The 21,667-nt window shown below is 36.3% G+C and overlaps 1 protein-coding gene across 2 annotated transcripts in view; it reads left to right on the top strand.

Annotated features, from left to right (window-relative positions):
• Nucleotides 1-21,667, top strand: part of WASF3 (WASP family member 3) — a 116,704-nt gene that overhangs the window by 48,197 nt on the left and 46,840 nt on the right. Inside the window, exon 3 of one of the 2 annotated variants that reach the window (XM_087814444.1) lies at nucleotides 3,831-3,899. The exons of the other annotated variant lie outside the window; for it this stretch is intronic. The gene's annotated coding sequence lies outside the window, so the exon portion shown is untranslated. The remainder of the gene's footprint in view (nucleotides 1-3,830; nucleotides 3,900-21,667) is intronic. 2 annotated transcript variants of the gene reach the window in all.

The following is a 21,667-nucleotide window of genomic DNA, read 5'->3' as shown; positions in this document are numbered from 1 at the left end:
TACTCTGTTAGCTATAGTCATGTTGTACATTACATCCCTAAGACTTATTTATTTTATAACTGGAAGTTTGTACCTTTTGGAGGATCAAATCTTGATGAACTGCTAAAAACTTTAAAAACAATACTCAGAACATCTAACAGACAAAGGATATGCAAATGGTGATGCTGATAGAGGACTGGCATCTGCCCTGCCAGGTGGCTCAGTTGGTTGGAGCATCAGCCCATATACCAAAAGGTTGCTGGTTTCATTTCCAGTCAGGACACATACCTAGGTGGCAGGTTCAATCCCCAGTTGGGGCATGTATGGGAGGCAGCCAAACAATTGATGTCTGTCTGTCTGTCTTTCTCCCTCTCTCTCTCCCTCCATCTCCCCCTTCCCCTTTCTCTCTCTAAAATCAGTAAACATTCCTCAGGTGAGGATTAAAAAAAAAAGTAGGAAAGTAAGACTGGCATCTGAGAGAACTGGTTTTGAATTGAATTGGAAGAATTATTCCATAGCATTTTTCACAGAAATAAAACAAAAAATCCTAAGATTTGTATGGAACCACAGGAGACTCCAAATAGCCAAAGCACTCCTGGAAAAAGAAAAACAAAAAACATAAAGAACTATATTATAAAACTATAATAATCAAAACAGTATGGTATTGGCATAAAAACAGATACAGATCAATAGAACAAAATAGAGCCCAGAAATAAACCCACACTTACATGGTCAATTAATTTACTACAGAAGAGCCAAGAACATGCAGTGGGAAAAGGATAGTATCTTCAGTGAATGGTGTTGGGAAAACTGGACAGCCTCATGCAAAACAATGAAACTAGACTACCGTCATACACCATGCACAAAAATTAACTCAAAATAGATTAAAGACCTGAACCATAGAACTCCTAGAAGGAAACATAAATGGTAAGCTTCTTGACATCAGTCTTGGAGATAAAATTTTGGATCTGACTCCAAAGCAAAGGCAACAAAAGCAAAAATACACAAATGAGACTACATCAGATTAAAAGCTGCTGCACAGCAAAGGAAACCATCAACAAAATGAAAAGGCAAGTCATTCAATGGGAGAAAATATTTTCAAATTATATATCTGATAAGGGGTTAATATAAGAAATATATAAAGAACTCATGCAGCTTAATAGCAAAAACCCCAAACACTCTGCCGAAAAAGTGGGTAGAGAATCTGAGTACACATTGTTTCTAGTGAAAACATACAGATAGATGGTCAGCAAGCACAAGCAAAAGAAAATATCACTAGTCATCAGGGCAATGCAAATCAAAACCACCGTGAGATACCAGCTCACACCTGTTAAAATGGCTGTTATTAAAAAGACAAAAATTAACAAGTGTTGGTGAGGATGCAGAGAAAAGGGAACCCTTGTGCACTCTTGGTGGGAATGTAAAATGATGCAGTCACTGTGGAAAACAGTATGAAGATCCCTCAAAAAATTAAAAATAGTACTGTATGATCCAGCAATTCTGCTTCTGGGTATTTATTCGAAGAAAATGAAAACACAAATTTGAAAAGATACTTAAACTCCCATGTTCATTACAGTGTTATTTTCAATACCCAAGATATGAAAACAAACTAAGTGCTATTGATGGATGAATGAATAAAGGAGATGGGATTATATATGCAATGGAATATTATTTAGCCATAAAAAAGAATGAAATCTTGCCATTTGGGGCAATATCAGTGGACCTTGGGGGCATTATACTAAGTGAAATAAGTCAGACAGAAAAAGACAAATACCAATTGATCTCACTTAAATGTGCAATTTAAAAACAATAATGTCAACAACAAAAAACAAGTTCATAGATAGAACAGATAGATAGTTGCCAGAGGTGGTGGGTAACAGGTGGGAGAAATGGGTGAAGGTAGTCAGAGGGTACAAATTTTAGTTATAAAATAATTAAGTCCTGGGAATGTAATGTACAGCATGGTGACTATAGTTAATACCGTATCGTGGTTTTGAAAGTTGCTAAGAGAGTAGATCTTATAGTTCCTCATTGCAAGAAAAAAAATTTTTCATAACTATGTATGGTGGCAGCTGTTATCTAGACTTATTGTGGTTATCATTTTACAATACAGTTAACCCTTGAACAATGTGGGTTTGAACTACGCAGGTCCATTTATACGTAGAAACATGCATTCAGAGGGCAAAAGTGTTTTCCATCCGAAGTTGGGAATCCGCGTATGCAGAGGGCCCCGTTAAGTTAGATGTGGATTTTTGACTATGGAGGGGTGGGTGGTTGGCACCCCATTCCTGTGTTGTTCAAGGATGAACTGTATATACAAATATTGAATTATTATGTTGTATACCTGAGACTAATATATTGGTTATACCTCAAAAACCCCAAAGACTTTGACATCTGAATGAACTGGTATTGAATTTAAGTTCTTACACTTATTAATCATATAATTTTGGATGAGTTACTTTTGGAGCCCTGATTTCTTTATCTGTTAAGTGGGAGCAATACCAACCTATAAAGTTGTAGTGGGATGTAAATGATATAATGTATATAAAATGCTTATGTACGTAAAATGTTCTTGTTTATCATCTTTAACTGATGTATCAATATTAGCTTTATGATTTTACTTCTTTGGTGATTTTCTATAAAGTTATCTAGAAACCCTGACTGACCCGCTTTGATGGTGATCATGATTCATTGTGGAAATGTGTTCAGAAGAATGGACTGATAGGATGCCAGATTTGATGATTTGAGGTCAAGTACATAATTTGCAAATTCGAGATATTTCAGTATCTGATATTTCTCTTCCTGATTTCATGGCTCAAACATTTGGGAATAGTTAACTGAAATAACCATTTAATTTACCTTAACTTTCATGAACACATTTTCTGGTTGTCAAAAGTATTGCCATCAAGCTGCTTTTTGTTTTTAAAAACACAGAAACTCAAGTTTAGTAGCATGGATGCTAGAAAACAATTGGCAAATTCCACAGATTTACTGCTATTTTGACTTTATCTTACTTTGTTTTGTTCATTCATATGGAATTGACAAAATTTGGATATTTTTGACCAGTAAAAGTGGTAATTTCATATGGTTTGGCTTGATATATTTCAGGTTATGGTAACAGTGGTTTTTTTACATACTAGACCAATCATTTAATTTTGTGTCTTATGATTTGTTGTTTAACCTAGGAACTTAAATTTATTTTTAATGCATTTTGGATTTTCCTTGTTAATTTGTTTGGTGAATGCCATTCTCAAATAATTGATGCAGAAGAGTAAGATAGAAAAGAATATGCCCTATATCTTTCTTAATAAAAAAAAAAGATGCTAACTAGTTTTTGAAAAGACTTTTACGTTTAACTAGATAATTAGAAACAAAAACTAGACCTCTTTGAGAATGAAACCTCGAGGTCATAGGTCATAACAGGTAGATTTTGAGTACCTAAAAAATCAGTGTTTTTTAGGAAGTCATATCCCCATAGTAACTCTTAAAGTATTATTGAGGTTTTAGCTTCTCAGTGTTTATTGATGTATTTTATGTTATAAAAAAATGCAGTTAGCTTAATTTTAAGGTTGTGTTTGTAAAAATGTAAGTCATATGTTTATTGTACTTTGAATAAGCTAACATTTTTCATTTTATTTAAAAGGGTATTAATTTAACAATTTTTTTAGTGGAGATTATAAATTATAAGTAATAATAAGGTAGTAAACAGCTTATGAGCTTTTCACATTGAGCACAGCATGATTATAGGCCAGTTTTGGTTTCAGTAACTGGTTCCTTCATCTTCTTATCTAATTAAAATGAAAAGGGAGGTAGTGAAATTTTTTGTCAAGTAAGTATTTATTTCTTCATAGGAATGATGTGTAGTGTTTGTGTTCCACTTTATGGCTTTCAAGCGTATCATCTCATCACAGTACTTCGAGGTAAGCAGACAGATACTGCTTATGTATTTTCAATAAGGACTTGTGTTTAGTGGGATTAAATGACCTCCCCAGGGCTCAGCTCTTGAAGAATTTGGGGCTTCTGCCTGTCGCTCCGTCCACTTCCCTGTGGACTCGCCTGGCTGCTGTGCCAGAGGCCCTTGCCGCTCGGAAAAGAGCTACCTGTGTTCAGACGGTTTGCAGTGGTACCCTCTCCGATAGGTTGGTGGGGACACACTCCCTTCAGATGAGGGAATTCTGTAGCAGGAAAACCTTTTTAAGGAATTGAGTTAGCATTTCTGCTTGCTGTTTTTGTAATGCTATTAACTGTGGCCTTCTGTAAATACTGTTTTGGAGCTGTGCCTCTGTAGTTGCTAAATTTATTTTTTTATACCTGTTTCTTCTGTTCTGATATTTAGTGACTGATAGTTATTTCTACTTGACCATTGTGTTAGAATCTAAACAGTAAATAAATGTTCAGTGATCCACTGATTTATCTTCTGCTCTTATCTTTTACCCACCTCCACTGACCTATTTTTAGGCAGCTTTACTGAGGCATAATTGACATACAATAAATTCTCACTATTTAAAATGTACAGTCTAAGTTCTGACATAAGCCCTTGAGACCATGGCCACAAAAAAATATTACCCACAAGTTTCCTCACGGCCCTTTGTCATCCCTCTCCCCCGTCTCTCCCCCATCTCTCCCCCACCTTCAGGCAGCCATTTATCTGCTTTCTGTCACTGCAGATTAGTTTGCATCTCCCAAAATGTTACTGTAAAGAAAAAACACTCCTTTGTGTGTCTCCTGTACTCTCAATACTTCACTGCAACACTGTTTCACTTCTGACACTAGATGTGTGGGATTTCTACACATCAAGCAATTTGGCAACGCTAGCTGGGTGTCCTGCAGTTCCACTGAGTTCTGACATTTTTCTACCTGGAGATAGCATCAGATCCCACAGATAGGGGTTTTGTCCCACAAGACTGCCCTCTGCTCCATTCAGCTTTAATTGAGAGGTTCCCATGACACCCTACAATGGTTTGATTAATTAGCCTGTGTGGCTCACAGAACTCAGGAAACCAGTTTACTTACTAGATTACTGGTTTATTAAAAAGGATGTTAAAGGAAACAAATGAAAAGTACATAGGACAAAGTATGGCAGGTTCCCTAACACGGAGTTTCTATCCTCATGGAATTTGGGGTGCACCACCCTTCTGATACAAGGATGTATTCTAGTTCACCAACCTGGAAGCTCTCAGAACCCATCCTCTTTGGTTTTTATGGAGGCTTCATTATATAGCCATGATTGATTAAATCATTGGCCATTGATAATTAAACTCAATCTCCAGGGCTTCTCCCCTCCCCTTAGGTGGGGGGTGGGTGGGACTGGATGGTCCAACCCTCTAATCACATGGCAGGTTCCCTGGTACTAGCCCCTGACCCTAGGGGCCTTCCAAAAGTCACCTCATTAATATACTTAGGTGACATAGAAAGGGACTTGTTATGAATATCAAAATTATCACTCTTAATCACAATTCCAGGTTTGGAATAAGAAAGTCCAAGGGTTTTAGTAGCTCTTTGTCAAAAACGGGGATGAAGACCAAGTATATATTTCTTATTATAAATTACAATATTATAGTAATATAAATGGAATCATACAGTATATAAATTTTTTGGTCTGGCTTTTATTCAGCATAATTATCTTGAAATTCATCCATGTTGTTGCATGTATAAGCCATTCTATGAGTAGTGCAGTTGGTTTATCCATTCACCTGTTGATGGATTTTGGGGTTGTTTTGACAAAGCTGTGTGAACATTCATGTACAAGTCTTTGTGTGGGCAAATGCTTTTGTTTATTTTGCATAAATACCTAGGAGTAGAATGGCTGGACCCACTGGATAAGTGTATGTTTACCTTTTTAAGAAATTGCCAAACTGTTTTCCAAAGTGATTAGGATATTTTACATTCTTGTCAGTAGGGTATGAGAGTTCTAGGTTCTCCAGATATTTGTGAACACTTGGTATGGCCAGTCTTTTGAAGTTTAGCCATTCTTTTGGGTATGTAGTGGTATCTCATTGTGGTTTTGGTTTGCATCTCCTTAATGACTAATGGTGTTGAACATCTTTCAGGTGCTTATTTGCCATCTGTTTTCTTTCATAAGTATCTGTTCAAGTCTTTTGTTCTTATTTTTAATTGGATAGTGTGTTTTTGTATTTAATTTTATTTTCAATTTTTCAGTTTTTAAAATTTTCAATTATGTTGACATTCAGTATGATATTAGTTTCAGATGTTCAGCATAGTAGTTAGACATTTATATAACATACGAAGAGATCCCCCAATAAGTCTAGTACCTACCTGACAACATACATAGTTATTACAATATTATTGAATACATTCCTTATGCAGTACTTCACATCCATGTGACTATTTTGTAACTGCCAATTTGTACTTTTTAATCCTTTCACCTTTTTTCCTTTAATCCTCACCTGAGGATATGTTTTCTTGATCTGAGAGAGGGAGAGAGGAAGGAAGAGAACAAAGGAAGGAGGGAGGGAGCTAGAGAGAGAGAGAAACATTGATGTGAGAGAGAAAATCAGTTGGTTGCCTTTCGTATGTACCCTGACGGGGAACCAAACCCTCAACCTTTTTGGTGTACAGAATGACGCTCCAACCAACTGAGCCACCTGGTTTAATATGCCATTTAAGGCCACTGTTCCTTGTTGATTTTTTTCCCTGGATCTAGCCATTCGGTGGGGTGTTAAAGTCCCCTATTATGACTGTATTACTGTTAATCTCTCCCTTTATGTCCATCAACATTTGCTTTATATATTTAGGTGCTCCTGTGTTGGATACCTAAATGTTCATAAGGGGTATATCCTCTTGTTGGATTGATCCCTTTATCATTATGAATGTCCTTCTTTGTCTCTTGTTACAGCCTTTTGTTTTAAAGTCTGTTTTGTCTAATATGAGTATTGCTATTCCAGCTTTTTTTTGTTTCCATTTGCGTGAAATATCTTTTCCATCTCTTTACTTTTAGTTGGTGTGCATCTTTCAATCTAAAGTGGGTCCCTTATGTTCCCTGGGTCTTATTTTCTTATCTATTCAGCCACCCTATACCTTCTGATTGGAGCAGTTAATCCATTTACTATAGATAGTAATACTGACAGTTACGTAGTTCTTGCCACTTTATTATTCATATTTTTGTTTTAATTTTTTTCTTCTTCTTAAGTCCCTTTAACATTTCTTGTAATATTGGTTTCGTGGTGATGAACTCCTTTAGCTTTTCCTTGTCTGGGATATTTTTATTGAATTCTGAGAGTTCTTTTATATTCTACATATAAAAGATATTAGATATATGATTTATACTTTATTAAATATATGATTTGTATTTTATTCATTTTATTAGCAATTTTTTCCCTTTTCCCCCTGAATGATACTTTTAGGAGTATTATATAATTATTTTCTGTTTCTATTTTTTTACACTTTCCCAACCTCCTCTCAAAAGAAGTACTTTTAAACATCCTCTTTCTTCACTCTTTGCCTATCTTTTCTCCTTCATGTCTGCATATTGATTTGTATTCTCTTTTATTAGGGCCAAGTTCTCAGCTAGCTGTACAAGAGTTAATCCCTTTTAGGCTATTGCCCACTCTTTGGACAGAAGTGATCCTTAATTAGTGAATGTGTTTGTTGGCTGTAGGATGGCCAGTGCATTGTTTCTTGAGTCTGGAGATCTGCCATTCCAGTTTTGATCAGTACTGACTTGGATTCCTTGGAGCACCATCAAAGCAGTCTAGGCCTGGTCTGAAGTACCCCAAGGTCCTTATCAGAAAACAGAGCAGGGGTTCAGAATCACTGGTGAAAACGCTGCAGACAGGACTTATCAGCATCTCCTTTTTAATTTAATTGGTTCTTTTTTAATTTAATGTGTTACACTTACTGTGTAATTTCAACTTTTTGGAACTTGTTGACTTTTTGTGTTACCTAATTCATGGCCATTTTAAAACAAGTTTTCCATGTGTGTTTGAAATGAATACATTCTTCCATTGTACAAATTTAAAAATACTGTCAGTTAAAACTTGTTAATTTTATAGTGCAAATCTTATATTTTTGTTTTGTTTCTTAGACAAGAATGTTGGATCTTCTACAAAAAAGGATAAAAGTTCTCAATATCAAATGGGTCTTTGCCTTTGTGTATTTTATTGTTTTTCACTTGAGTTTCTATTGTGTCTTATATTAATATTGCTGTACCTTTCCTTTTTTGTTAGCATTTGCCTGGTATATTTTCATTTTTTTAATTTTAATTTTCAGTCTTCTTAGTTATTTTGTTTTAGATGTGCTTTTGAATATTTAGCTTTTTAGTTAAAAATAGCAACTGAGTTTGTACATTGCTTTCTTTTACTAGACTGGTATAGTGGGTAAGAACAATTACTCTGGGTCCAGTGTGCCTGGGTTTGACTTCAGGCTCTGCCATAAACTGACTATATGGTGTTGGTCAAGTTTACTTAACTCTCGGTGCCTTAGTTTCTTCCTTATAGAATGGAAATATTAATAGTTTCTATCTTATTTTGTAAGAATTAAATGAGTTAATATGTGTAAAACACCTAACAGTGCTTGGCACATTATATAAATATTAGCTACTATATTAATCGGGAAGTTTACCCATGGATGTTTGTTGTAATTATTTTGGATGGCCATATTAGTGCCTTTATTTATTTTTAAAAAATCAATTTTTTGCCCATTGTTGACTTTATTTGTTTTTTTCTCCTGAAATGGTTTTTTATTGATGCAGCCAGTATTTTCTAGTTGTCTGCACTAAATTAAAATAATGGTTATAGAAATAATACCTGTATATATTCTTTTTAAAAATACTTGAAAACATTTGAGATTAAAGTTCCCTTTGACATTCACCTATCCTCCACGGAAGTAACCATTGTTATGAGTTTGGGATATTTCTTCCCATCCTTTGGTAGTCTTTGTGTGTGTATGTGTGTGTGTGTGTATACACACACAGGAAAATATAGTAATTTTTTGCACAAATGGTATACTGTTATGCTGAACTTTGCTTTTTCATTCATCCCTGTGTTTTGGAGATCACTCCATATATATTTAGCATGTCACTTTTAACAGCTGCTTTTCCCTTATTGCTAGTCATGAGCAGTTTTTCACCCTGACAAAAAGTACTGCAGTGAACATTCGTGTACATGAATTTTGTGCATGAATGAGAATGTTTCTCTTAGATAAAGAAGTGGAAATACTAGGTCAAGGACATGATAGTCTTAGGTATTACCCTTTGGATGGGCAATTTACGTGGTATTTACATGTCCATCAAATACTATTTCCTTATCTTTTCAATACTTGATAGAGTCACACTTAAGTTTTGCTAGTTTGGTAAGGGGGATGTAGTATTTTATTTCTGTTCTATCCTGTTGCTGGGGAGATGGGGATCTTCTTATCTCTTGGTTGGTTGCTATTTGTATTTCTTCAGTATGAATTGTCTGAGTCTTCCCTTTATGGTTTTCCAGACATACACTGATGGCCAAGTCCTTTTTGTCATATTTTTGCATTGTAACTTCCTTTAATCTGATTGTATTGCCTTTTAACTTTGGAGATTATCTATCATGTATAGTCCTCTAGTATTGTCATAGATATTTTAAATACAGGTCTTTTTCATCATTTGGGGGAATCTGAAACCTTAGGAGAAGCTCCTGTTTATTCTCCTTACCTAGACTCGTTTCTTTTTCTTCAATCCTCCAGTTCAAATTAACATAGCCTTTTTTTTTTTTTTTTTTTAATTAAGCTTACTGGGGCCACATTGGTTAATAAGATCATATATATTTCAAGTATACATTTCTGTGATACATGATCTGTATGTTGCATTGTGTGCCCACCACCCAAAGTTACAGCTTTTGCAATGATTTTCTATAAAGGAGCTAACACCACATATACACTCATACCCTAGTTCTTATAAATGTCTCATTTTAATTGAGAAATATGCTTAACATTGCTAGGACCTAAGAAGAACAGTACATTACCAGTAATTCCAAGTCAGGGGAAAGGAGATAGTCTCTTTCTCTTGGCCCAACAATCATGTTAAACAATGGTTTTCTTTACCTTACCCCCACACAGCAGCATTTCTCTAAGTCTCCTTAGAGACTGCATGTATATTCAGTCTTATGCACAGCTTCCTGGCAGATATCAAATGGGATTTTAGTTACCAGGTGCCATGCTGAACCATGGTCAGTAGAATGCTTCCCTGGCCTGGCCTTGGAAGGACACAGATATCTGGGATTCTACAGTGGTTAACCCAAGGCCAGTCATGATACAAAAGTCTTGTATATCAAAGTGCAGAACAGAATCAGATTAGGGGATCTGAAGCTTATGCACACAGCAACAAGGTAGGATCAGGAGTTGAGGGGCCAGACAAAACTATCTCTTTAATAAAATAATAAAATATCTTTTGTAAAGAGAACCTTGGAAATATAGACCTATTTATTCCTTTTATAGTCAAGAGTTGAGCACTCATGGCAGATGGCCAAGTGCTTATTAGACAGCCCAGTATTGGGAGGGTAAAGGAAAGGAGAGCGAATGGAATAGACACTGAATCATAAGTCAAGGAGTGCTTGGGCGTTGAGACACACAGGTTTTGCTCCCTTGGCTGTGTTTATATCCTGATAAGACACAGAAATGAAGTAGCCCTGGCTTGCTGGTATATTTACAAATCAGAATGTTATAGGCAGAACACTAGTGGAAGTCAGGGATTGAGATTGTAGTATTTACTCATCCTTGGCAAATCTGATCTGGGAGGTTATGTGTCTCTTTGTCTCAGTCTCTGACTGTAAAATGAAGATGTTAGTCTAGATCTCCCAGGTTCCACTTATGTAAAAACTTTATTAAATAGCTGGTTTTGTCTGGTTAAAACAGAGAAAGACAGTAGTTCCTGGTAAAAGCATCTCAGAGGTTTCTGGATTAGTAAATGCACTAGAGTAAATTTTTAGGCACAACAAAGGAATATAAAACAGATGTAGACTCAAATACAAAATATATTTTACAGCCTCAAATGTGCTGAGTATCTGGTTATATGGACACCAGAGCCATAAAGGAACTTGAAAATACAGTAAGAATATATGTTAAAAATATTTTACATTTAATAGCAGCTCAGTAATTTATTTAAATTACTTAAAAATCCAAACTAAAGAAGGACAAATGGATCATAAAAATCAACTTAAGTAAAGATAAATAAATGGTGGAAGGTTCCAGAACAGCAGCTTTTTTTTTTTTTTTTTGAGCCTCTATTACCCTCCTCCCTTGTACCAGGAGAAAGAGAGGTAAAAGTGACGCAAGGATCATTCTTTAGCTCGCTACCACTTTGCTTCTCTGTATTCCCACTCACGATAGGTTGTTTTTCTTCATCTTTACTGACTTTGAGGTTTCTTTTCACAGCAGAGAAACACAAGACAGGGGCCAATGGTGAAAACCTTGGTGGAGAGAAATCTCAACATATATGTCTAATCTGACTTTTCAGTTGGAACAAGATACTAGCTTCCACCTGCAATGCCTTGAGGTGCCATTTTGTAGCCCACAAAAAACAAACTATTATATCTTATTTTTGAATGTTCTACAAAAGTTAGCAGAACTTTCAGATATATCATTATGTTATCCCATAGACATAAATCTTCATCCCTCCCCTCCCCCTGGGATAGGTATTATTTAGTTGTTGAGACTATTTAGCAAAGACTAGATGATTTTAAAAAAATAATTAAATACTACTCCTAAGCCTTCAATAGGAACTCCATTTAATGTTTATGGTGCAGCTTTCATGTGCTAGATGTGCTGCCCCAGGGCCTGCGATGACCACCACCCCCAAAAGAGCCTTTTTAGTTGTGTGTTAATTTCCCAGGTATGAGGAATACCTTTAATGTAGTGCTTGTAAAGTTACACTGGATTGTAACTTTATTTATGTGTCTGTCTTATTAAACCATTAATTCCTTGACAGGAAGGGATTTTGTTTTATTCTGTCTTTTTATTCTTTGTTCTTCCACTGACTAAAGCATAATAAGAAGGCACAAAATATTTGGAGAGCCAATGAATCCAATGTGGTAGTGTCTGAAAGCCAGCTGAGTATTGAGCTGAATGGAAGCAAAGTGTATCAGAGTTGGAGGGAAACGGAGGGAGCAAATCTGTTTTTCAAATGAGGAAACAGGCCCAGCTTGATGACAAAACTTGTACAGGGTTGTACAGTGTTAGTGGAGAACTGGAACTAGCACCTACGTCCTCAACTCCTAATCCAGTCTTGTTTTACTCTGCCTTCTGTCTCTGGGGCAGACATGTGGACTATGCTCTAAATAGCAAAATGTAAGCATTTATCCCAGTGACACGCTATTGAGTAAATCTTACACAGTTTTTTACCAGCTGCATCACAACTTTCACCTGAAGCTTAACTATAAGAGGTGGTGAGGCAGTGTAGCTCTACAAGGTTATGTGACAGGTTGGGAGTTGAGGAAACCCAGGCTCCTCTTTGGCTTTGGGAATGTATTATTATTGGTGAATAATTTCTGGGGAATGTCAGTAGGCAAATGAAGTGCCGTAAAACTGGGTTGAGCAGATACGACCCTTGCCTTTCAAAATAAAAAAGGCACAACAGGAAGTCAAAGGAACGGGCTCAGGCAGCATTGGGTCGCTTGTTTGGACATGAGGACAGGACTGAACCACTTCTTCTTGGATCACTTGTATTCTGAGTACAAAAGTTGTACATACAGGTCAGCATGATTAAAAAGCCAGACATCTGCAGTCTGCACACATTTAGTTTGGTGTCTATAATATAGTCTGTACCATGTGAGTTAGCTCTGCCATGTACTGACTCTGATTGTTGGGCATGTAGCAATCAGAGCAAAGGTTACTAGCACATCAAGAATAGAAAAGACAGAATCATTAACCCTGTCAGTTTCTGCAAACTGCATGCTCTCAAAACTCACAGAATAGTCTGTGTGGCTGCATAATACAGAAGGAAATCCATCACCAAATCTATTCAGTCAGTTTTATATAGTCAACTAGTTCTATCAGTAATATAGTTTTAAACAGTGTAATAAGGACTTAATGTAGTTAATAAAAGTTATTCTGTATCCCATCAGCCCTTTCTATAATCACAATATAAACTAGAGAATAATCACAGTTGTAGTTTTCAGTTTAATTTATACTGCTCATTGCAGTATATTCTATGTGTGCTAGAAGAGAAGCTAGCTATTATCTGTACTAATAATAGTAATATTTTCTTTTGAAAATAGTTGGCTCAAATGAATGCTCACTCATCAACAATGTAAACTTACTTTCTTTTCTCCTTTGTGAATATAGTTAGTAGTTTAAAGTCTTTACAAGAAGCTGATACGTTCTTTTTATTCTAACTGTGATGGGAGAATTTCTTTTTCAATTAGGATGTAAAAAGGTACAAGAGAACATTGCTTCCATCAGTAAGGGGAGCAATATCCCAAGTTACACTAGCTAGCCTGCGCCTTAAAGACTCTCTTCAGACGACTCTGGAATAAGACCAGGCACACAAGGGGGAGGCAAAACAGCTGACAGGTGGAGGTGGTCTACAGAGAGCAGCAGATCAGCCAACTACCAAAGGACACCAGAGCCAAATCTAGACAGCTCCTGAAATTGGCTGATACAAGTACCTCCTGGAAGAACCAAAATCAACGTACAAAACAGTGAGCCTCAGACAGCATAAGCTGCGCTGATGAAGCTCACCTGATTGACTTTTTTTTTCTTTTTAGAAAAAAGAGAAAAGAAAAAAAATTTCTAGAGTTTTTTTTAATTAATTTTTAAAAAATATATATATCTTTATTGATTTCAGCGAGGAAAGGAGAGGGGGAGATAGAGATAGAAACATCAATGATGAGTGTCATTGATCGGATGCTTCCTGCATGCCCCCGACTGGGGATTGAGCCCACAACCCGGGCATGTGCCCTGGCCAGGAATCGAACCCTGATCGTCTGGATCCTAGGTTGATGCTCAACCGCTGAGCCACGCCCGGCCAGGCGAATTTTTTAATTAATTTTTTAAAAAATTGTTTTGCTTTGCTTGTTTTTTGTTTTTGTTTTTTGCTTTTTGGTTTTTTTTTTTCTATTATCAAGATTTGCTTGATATTCTCTGCTTAAATACTGGGATATTATCATTATAACCAATAAGTTTACTGCTTTTCTCTATTGTTTCCCCCATGTCTCTTATTGGACTCCCTCCCTGCCCTTGCTTTATCTCTCTTTCTCTCTTTTCTTGTTTCATTGGCATAACACTTTTTTCTTTCTTTTCCTCCCTTCTATCTTCCCGTCTTTTTGTTTGTTTGTTTCTGTTTGTCTCTTAATTGTATTTTTATTTTTCAACTATTTTCCTGTTCCTACGCTCTACCCTTAATTTTTTGCTCACCCTTCTTTCAGATTCTTTTCTCTGCCCTTTTTATCTCCCAGTAGCTTTTCTATTTTTTACTTTTTATTTTAGTTCATTATTATTTATTTTTCATCACTATTAGCAGTAATATCCTTTTCTCTATTTCTTTTCCTCTTTAGCATTTGTGTTCTCACTTCACTCTCCCAATTCTACTTTCAGTTGGGTTGTTTTCTTTGTGATTGGCAGGATATTTTGTAGGATTCTGCTTGTTTCCTGACAGTTTGGTTATGTATTGTCTTGCCTTGCCAGTACCCATACAACAGCTCACACAACGTGGTTGGGGCTGAGCCTCACAGTTAGCCAACCTGAGAGGAGAGTCCTCCCAAGGACTGGTCAACAGCAATCTATACCCAATCACAACAGTAGAGCCCAAAGAACCCATGAAACAGACACCTGCAAAAGGGACACGCCTAGAGCAGATAGCCCAGAATATAAGGAAAACACACTTCTGGGCTCCAGTGGACATACATTACAAAATCCCACCCCACAGGACTGGGAGACAGCAAATATATCTAATACACAGATACAAACACTAAGAGCTATCAAAATGGGGTAATAAAGAACCCCTAAACTAAAGAAAAGGAAAAATTGCCAGAAAAAGACCTTGATGAGATGGAGTTAAGCAAGTTATCAGAAATAGAGTTCAGAGTAATCGTTACAAAGATGCTCAAGGAAATTAATGAGAACAACAAGGCACTTAATGCAAAGGCCCAGGAACTTAGTGAAAACATGAAAAAGGAGCTAGATATGATAAATAAGAACCAGGCAGAAATGAAGAATACTATATCTGATATCAAGAATATACTGGAAGTAATTAAAAGCAGGCTCAATGAAGCAGAGGATAGAATAGTGACTTAGAAGATAAGGTAGAATAAACTCAATCAGAGCAGCAAAAAAAAACACTTAAAAAGCATGAGGACATTCTAAGGGAGCTTTGGACAACATGAAGCAAAACAACATTTGCATCATAGGGGTGATAGAGGGGGAGGAAAGAGAGCAAGGGATAGAGAACTTGGTGGGGAAATGACAGAAAATTTCGCTATGCTGGAGAAGGAGAAAGCCACACACACTCAGGAAGCACAGAGGATTCTAAGCAACAGGAACCCAAAGAGACGCACTCCAAGACACATCATAATTAAAATGGCAAATGTTAAGGACAGAGAGAATATTAAGGGCTGCAAGAGAGAGACAAGAAGTGACCTACAAGGGAACCCCCATAAGGCTGACAGCAGATTTCTCAACAGAGACACTTAAGGCCAGAAGGGAGTGGCATGAAGTTCTCAAAGTAATGAAAAGCAAGAACATGCAACGAAGACTGCAAGGCTATCATTTAAAATTGAAGGTGAAATAAGGAGCTTCCCAGACAAAAGAAGGCTAAAGGAGTTCAGTACCACCAAACCAGCATTGCAGGAAATGCTAAAAGGACTGCTCTAAGAAAAAGAAGGAATAGTGAGAGAAAGGTACATCAGCATAAAGGGGGAAGATGGTATTAAATAAGTATATAGCAATAGTAACCTTAAATGTAAATAGGATGAATACTCCAATCAAAAGACATAGGGTAGCTAAATGGATATGAAAACACCCAAATATATTTTGTCTATGAGAGACCCACCTGAGAGCAAAAGATTCACACAGGCTGAAAGTGAAGGGATGGAAAAAAATATTCCATGCAAATGGAAACGGAAAAAAAAACTGGAGTAGCAATACTTATTTCTGACATAATAGACTTCAAAATAAAGACCATAACAAGAGACAAAGATGGTCACTACATAATACTAAAGGGTTTGATCCAACAGGAGGATATACCCTTATAAATATATATACACCCAATATAGAAGCACCTAAATATATTAAAAAAATTCTTGGTGCACTGTAAGGGGGAGATCAACAGCAACACAGTCATAGTGGGGAACTTTAACACCCCACTATCATCATTGGACAGATCATCAAGACAGAAAATCAATGGAAACAGAGACCTTGAATGGCACACTAGATCTAATGGATTAAGTGACATTTACCGAACATTTCATCCCAAGGCAGAAGAATACACATTCTTCTCAAGTGCACATGGAACATTCTCAAAAATAGACCACATGTTAGGGGACAAGATAAGTCTCCACAAATTCAAGAAGATTGAAATCATATCAAGCATCTTCTCTAATCATAATGCCATGAAACTAGAAATCAACCAGTATAAAAAACCTCAAAAATATTCAAACACATGGAGGCTAAATAGCATGTTATTAAACAATGAATGGGTTACCAGTGAGATCAAGGAAGAAGTCAAACACTTCCTGGAAAAAAAATGAACAGACAACAGCCCAAAATCTATGGGGCACAGAGAAAACAGTCCTGAGAGGAAAGTTCATAGCAGTACAGGCCTACTTCAAGAAATAAGAAAAAGTTCTAAACCATCTAACACTACAACTAACAGAACTAGAATGAGAACAGCAAGAAAAGTGCTGAGGAAGTAGAAGGAAGGAAATAATAAAGATCAGAGCAGAAATTAATGGCATATAGACTAAAAAAACACACAAACAAAACAAAAAAAATCAATGAAACCAAGAGCTGGTTCTTTGAAAAGATAAGTAAGATTGATGCACCTTTAGCCAGACTCACCAAGAAACAAAGAGAGAGGACCGAAATAAATAAAATCAGAAATGAAAGAGACGATATAACAACCAACCCAACAGAAATACAAAAGATTGTACGAAAATACTTTTAATTGATATTAAAAAGTCCATATAAATTGCCCAAAGCAATTTATAGATTCAATGCAATTCCTATTAAAATACTAACAGCATATTTCACAGAGGTAGAACAAATATTCTAAAAATTTATATGGAACCAAAAAAGACCCTGAATAGCCACAGCCATCTTGAGAAAGAAGAACAGAATAGGAGGGATCACTTTACCAGATATCAAACTGTACTACAAAGCCATTATAATTAAAACAGCCTGGCATTGGTACAACAGACATAGATCAGTGGAACAGAACAAATACCCCAGAAATAGACCCACGCCATTATGGTCAGTTAATATTTGACAAAGGAGGCAAGAGCATACAATGGAGTAAAGACAGCCTCTTCAGTAAATGGTGCTGGGAAAATTGGACAGGTACATACAAAAAAATGAAACTAGATCACCAACTTACTCCATACACAATAATAAATTCAAAATGGATAAAAGACTTAAATGTAAGTTGTGAAACCATAAAAATCCTGGAAGAAAACATAGGCAGTAAAGTCAGAGACATCTCACTTGGTGGAATTTTCACTGATTCATCTCCGAGGGCAAGAGAAACAAAGGAAAAAATAAGAAAATGAGATTATATCAAACTAAAAATCTTCTGCCCAGCAGAAGAAATCAGCCTCAAAATACAAAGGAATGCCACAGTATGGGAGAACATATTTGCCAAGGATGTATCTGATAAGGGGCTAATTTCCAAAGTGTAAAAAGAACTCATACAATTCAACAAGAGGAATACAAACAATCCAATTAAAAAATGGGAAAAGGACCTGAATAGACACTTCTCCAAAGAGGACATACAGATGGCCAAGAGACACATGAAAAAATGCTCAACGTCGCTAATCATCAGAGAGACGCAAACTAAAACAACAGTGAGGTATCACTTCATACCTGTCAGAATGGCTGCCATCAACAAAATTAACAAATGACATGTGCTGGCGAGGGTGTGGAGAAAGGGGGAACCCTAGTATTCTGCTGGTGGGAATGCAGACTGGTGCAGCCACTGTGAAAAACAGTATGGAGACACCTTAAAAAATTAAAATTGGACCTGCCTTTTGACCCAGTGATCCCACTTCTAGGACTATATCCTAAGAATCCTGAAACACTAATCAGAAAGAATATATGTATCCCTATGTTCATAGCAGTGCAATTTACAATAGGCAAGCGCCCATCAGTAGATGAGTGGATAAAAAAGCTCTGGGACATTTACTCCATGGAATACTATACAGCTGTAAAGAAGAAGGATCTCTTACCTTTTGGTACAGTATGGATAGACCTGGAGAATATTATGCTAAGTGAAATAAGCCAGTTAGAGAAAGACAAACATAATATGTCCTCACTTATGTGTGGAATTTAAAGAACTTAATAAACTGATAAACAAAATAGATTCAGTGACATGGAAGCATGGATTCATCTGATGAATCTCAGAGGGAATGTGGGAGGGTGTGTGTGGGGGAGAGATTAACCAAAGAATTTATATGCATATATGCATAACCCAAAGACACAGACAGTAGTGTGGTGAGAGACTGGGGATGGGGGTAGGGGCGGTGTGGAAGGGGTTAATGGAGAGAAAAAGGGACATCTGTAATATTTTGAACAATAAAAAAAAATTAATGGAAGCAAAACAAAACAATATCAAATACAAGAATCTTTAAGAACCCCAAGCAGGAGAAACAAAATGGGACTTGTGCCCATTTCCAATTCTAGAAACACCAGAACCAAGGTGCTGAAATACTAAAGATAAAGAGGAAAGTCTTCATGAAAAGAAACATTCCAAATAGCGGAGCAAAGATAAGCATAACAGTGAAATAACATCTTTAAAGTACCAAAAGACAAAAAGGAAAAAAAAAACACCCTAAAATCCTGAAGTCCTGTCAATCCAGAATCCTGTACCCAGCAAAAATATCTTTTAAAACTAAAGACTTTTTCAGACAAAGTGAAGATGAGAGAAATTTTTTTGATGGGAGATTTGGACTGTAAAAAATGTGAAAGGAAGTTCTTTAGTCAGGAGTACTAGATAGCAATTTGGATCTACATAAAGAAATGAAGACACCCTGACATGGTAAAAATGAGGCTAAATATAAACATTATGTTTCCTCCTTTTTAAAATGGCTTTAAACAATAGTTGACTGCCAAGAGTAAAAGCAATAACAATGGGGTTTATAACATAAGAAAAATTTATGACAACATAGGACAAAGCACGGGAGGGAGATAACAGAAATGTACTAAAGTTAAAGTGTTTGCAAATTATGAAGTATTTTAGTATTATTTGAAGGTAGATTGTGCTATGGTAAACATATATATAGTAAGACCTGGGGAAACCACTAAAAAAAGTGAATAAAAGCTAGTTATGGAGATTAAGTGATATCAAGTAATTAAGAGAAGGTGAAAAAGAGGTAAAATGGAGCAAAGAACAGATGGTACTAATACAAAACCACTAGCAAGATGGAAGGTTTAAATTCTGCCATATCAATAGTTACATTGAATGTAAATGATCTGAACACACCAACTAAAAGTCAGAGATTGTCAGATTGGATATAAAAGCAAGACCCAATTGTACACTGTCTAAAATAATCTACTCTAAATACAAAGACACAGGAGGGTTAATATTTAAAGGAAAAAGTTGTACTATATAAACACTCATCAAAAGGAGAAGGAATGGCTGCATTAATATCAAAGCAAACTTTTGGACAGTGATTATCACCAGCAGCAAGTGGACCATCACATAATGACAATGGGGTCATTTCACCATAGAGGTATAATAATCTTAAGTGTGTGTATACATTCAACAACAGACCTTAAGTATACATAAAACAAAAACTAATAGAACTCAAGGGAGATCTTGACAGATCAACAGTTACCATTGGCAACCTCAACACTTTTCTCAGTAACTGATAGAACAAGTATACTAAAAATCAGTTAAGGATAAGGTTATAGCAACATTGTCGATTATTGTAGCTGAACACACATTCTTCTGAAGTGCATGTGGAACATTGACCAAGACAAACCATTTTCTGGGCCATAAAACAAATCTGAACAAATTTCAATGAATTAAAATCAGAGTATGTCCTCTGAACACAATGAAATTAAACTAAAAGTAGCAGTGAGAGATCTGAAAAAATCCATCCTTTTGATTGGTAATATGACTGCTCATTTCAGAGAGACCTTCCAGATGGTTCAGTGTGTACAGGTGTAGATATGGGAAGGGACATTCAGAGAACTTCATACTGTTTTAAACATTTGTTGAATGGCTTCTGTAAATTTTCTTAGGGAAGAATGTACAATTATGTTATAGGAAAACTTAATAGTTTTAGCATGTGGAATTGAGGTTAAATAAGGTGTTGGAGGGTAGCATAGTTGCCTTGAAGTAGGAAGCACATGGATAACATTTTGAAATTTTTTAATCATTTGACTTTAACTCAAAGAGTACTACTTGGAGAAGTCAAATGCCAGTGTTAAGGCATTTAGTTGCAAACAAGTAAAATTTCAGAAAAATACAGGTTAGGTTAATTGAATAATAAATAAAATTAGAAAATTTTGAGTATCTTATTTTAATAATGTGACATTAATATTAAATTAAAGTAATAATATCATTAGGATCTTAGATTTTTTCCACAGAACATTTTTTTAATTGACAATATTATAGATGTCCCTCATCTATCCCCCCACCTTTGCCTTCCTCCATGCAGCCCTTGTCCCACCCCAGGCCTTCACCACTATTATCTGTGTCCATGGGTTATGCATATATATATATATATGCACATAGGTTCTTTGGTTAATCTCTTCCCATCTCCCCACCTGATTCCATTCTTAGATCTGTGAGTCTGTTCCATGCATCCTTGCCTCTTGACCTGTTTTGCCTGTCAGTGTATTTTGTTCATTAGATTACATATAAGTGAGATCATGTGATACTTGTCTTTCTCTGACTGGCTTATTTCTCTTAGCATAATACTCTCCACGTCCATCCATGCTGTCGCAGAGGGTAAGAGAGCCTTCTTTTTTTACAGCAGCATAGTATCCCATGGTGTAAATGTCCCACAGCTTTTATATCCACTCATCTACTGACGGGGCACTTGGGCTGTTTCCAGAGCTTAGCTATTGTAAATTGCGCTGCTATGAACATAGGGGTGCATATATTCTTTCTGATTGGTGTTTCAGGAATTTTAGGATATATTCCCAAAAGTGCGATCGCTGGGTCAAAAGGCAGCTCCATTTTTAATTTTTTGAGAAACCTCCACTGTTTTCCACAGTGGCTGTGCCAGTCTGCATTCCCGCCAGCAGTGCACCAGGCCTTCTTCCTGATGAGGATTTTGTAAGTCCCTACCCCAGCACCTATTTTTTTGTGAGCCTCCCAGCACCCTGCAAAGAAGGTAAGGAAGGTGTCATTAGTATACACAAGGACTCATGGGGTTAATTTGGTTAGGTTATAAATAAGTCAGAGTTGAGGATACATTCTGCTGTATTTTTATGATACTTCATCTGTGTCATTCTCTACTGGTCACCTTATTCTCCATTTTGGTTTTCCTTTGTCAACAGTTGATACGTGTTACTGTTTATCATTCAAAATACATTTGAGGAC

The sequence above is a fragment of the Miniopterus natalensis genome, chromosome 2, assembly GCF_054644295.1.
Source record: "Miniopterus natalensis isolate mMinNat1 chromosome 2, mMinNat1.hap1, whole genome shotgun sequence".
NCBI lineage: Eukaryota > Metazoa > Chordata > Mammalia > Chiroptera > Miniopteridae > Miniopterus > Miniopterus natalensis.
The sequence above is the reverse complement of the archived record's forward strand: the minus strand, read 5'-3'. Positions and strand labels throughout refer to the sequence as shown.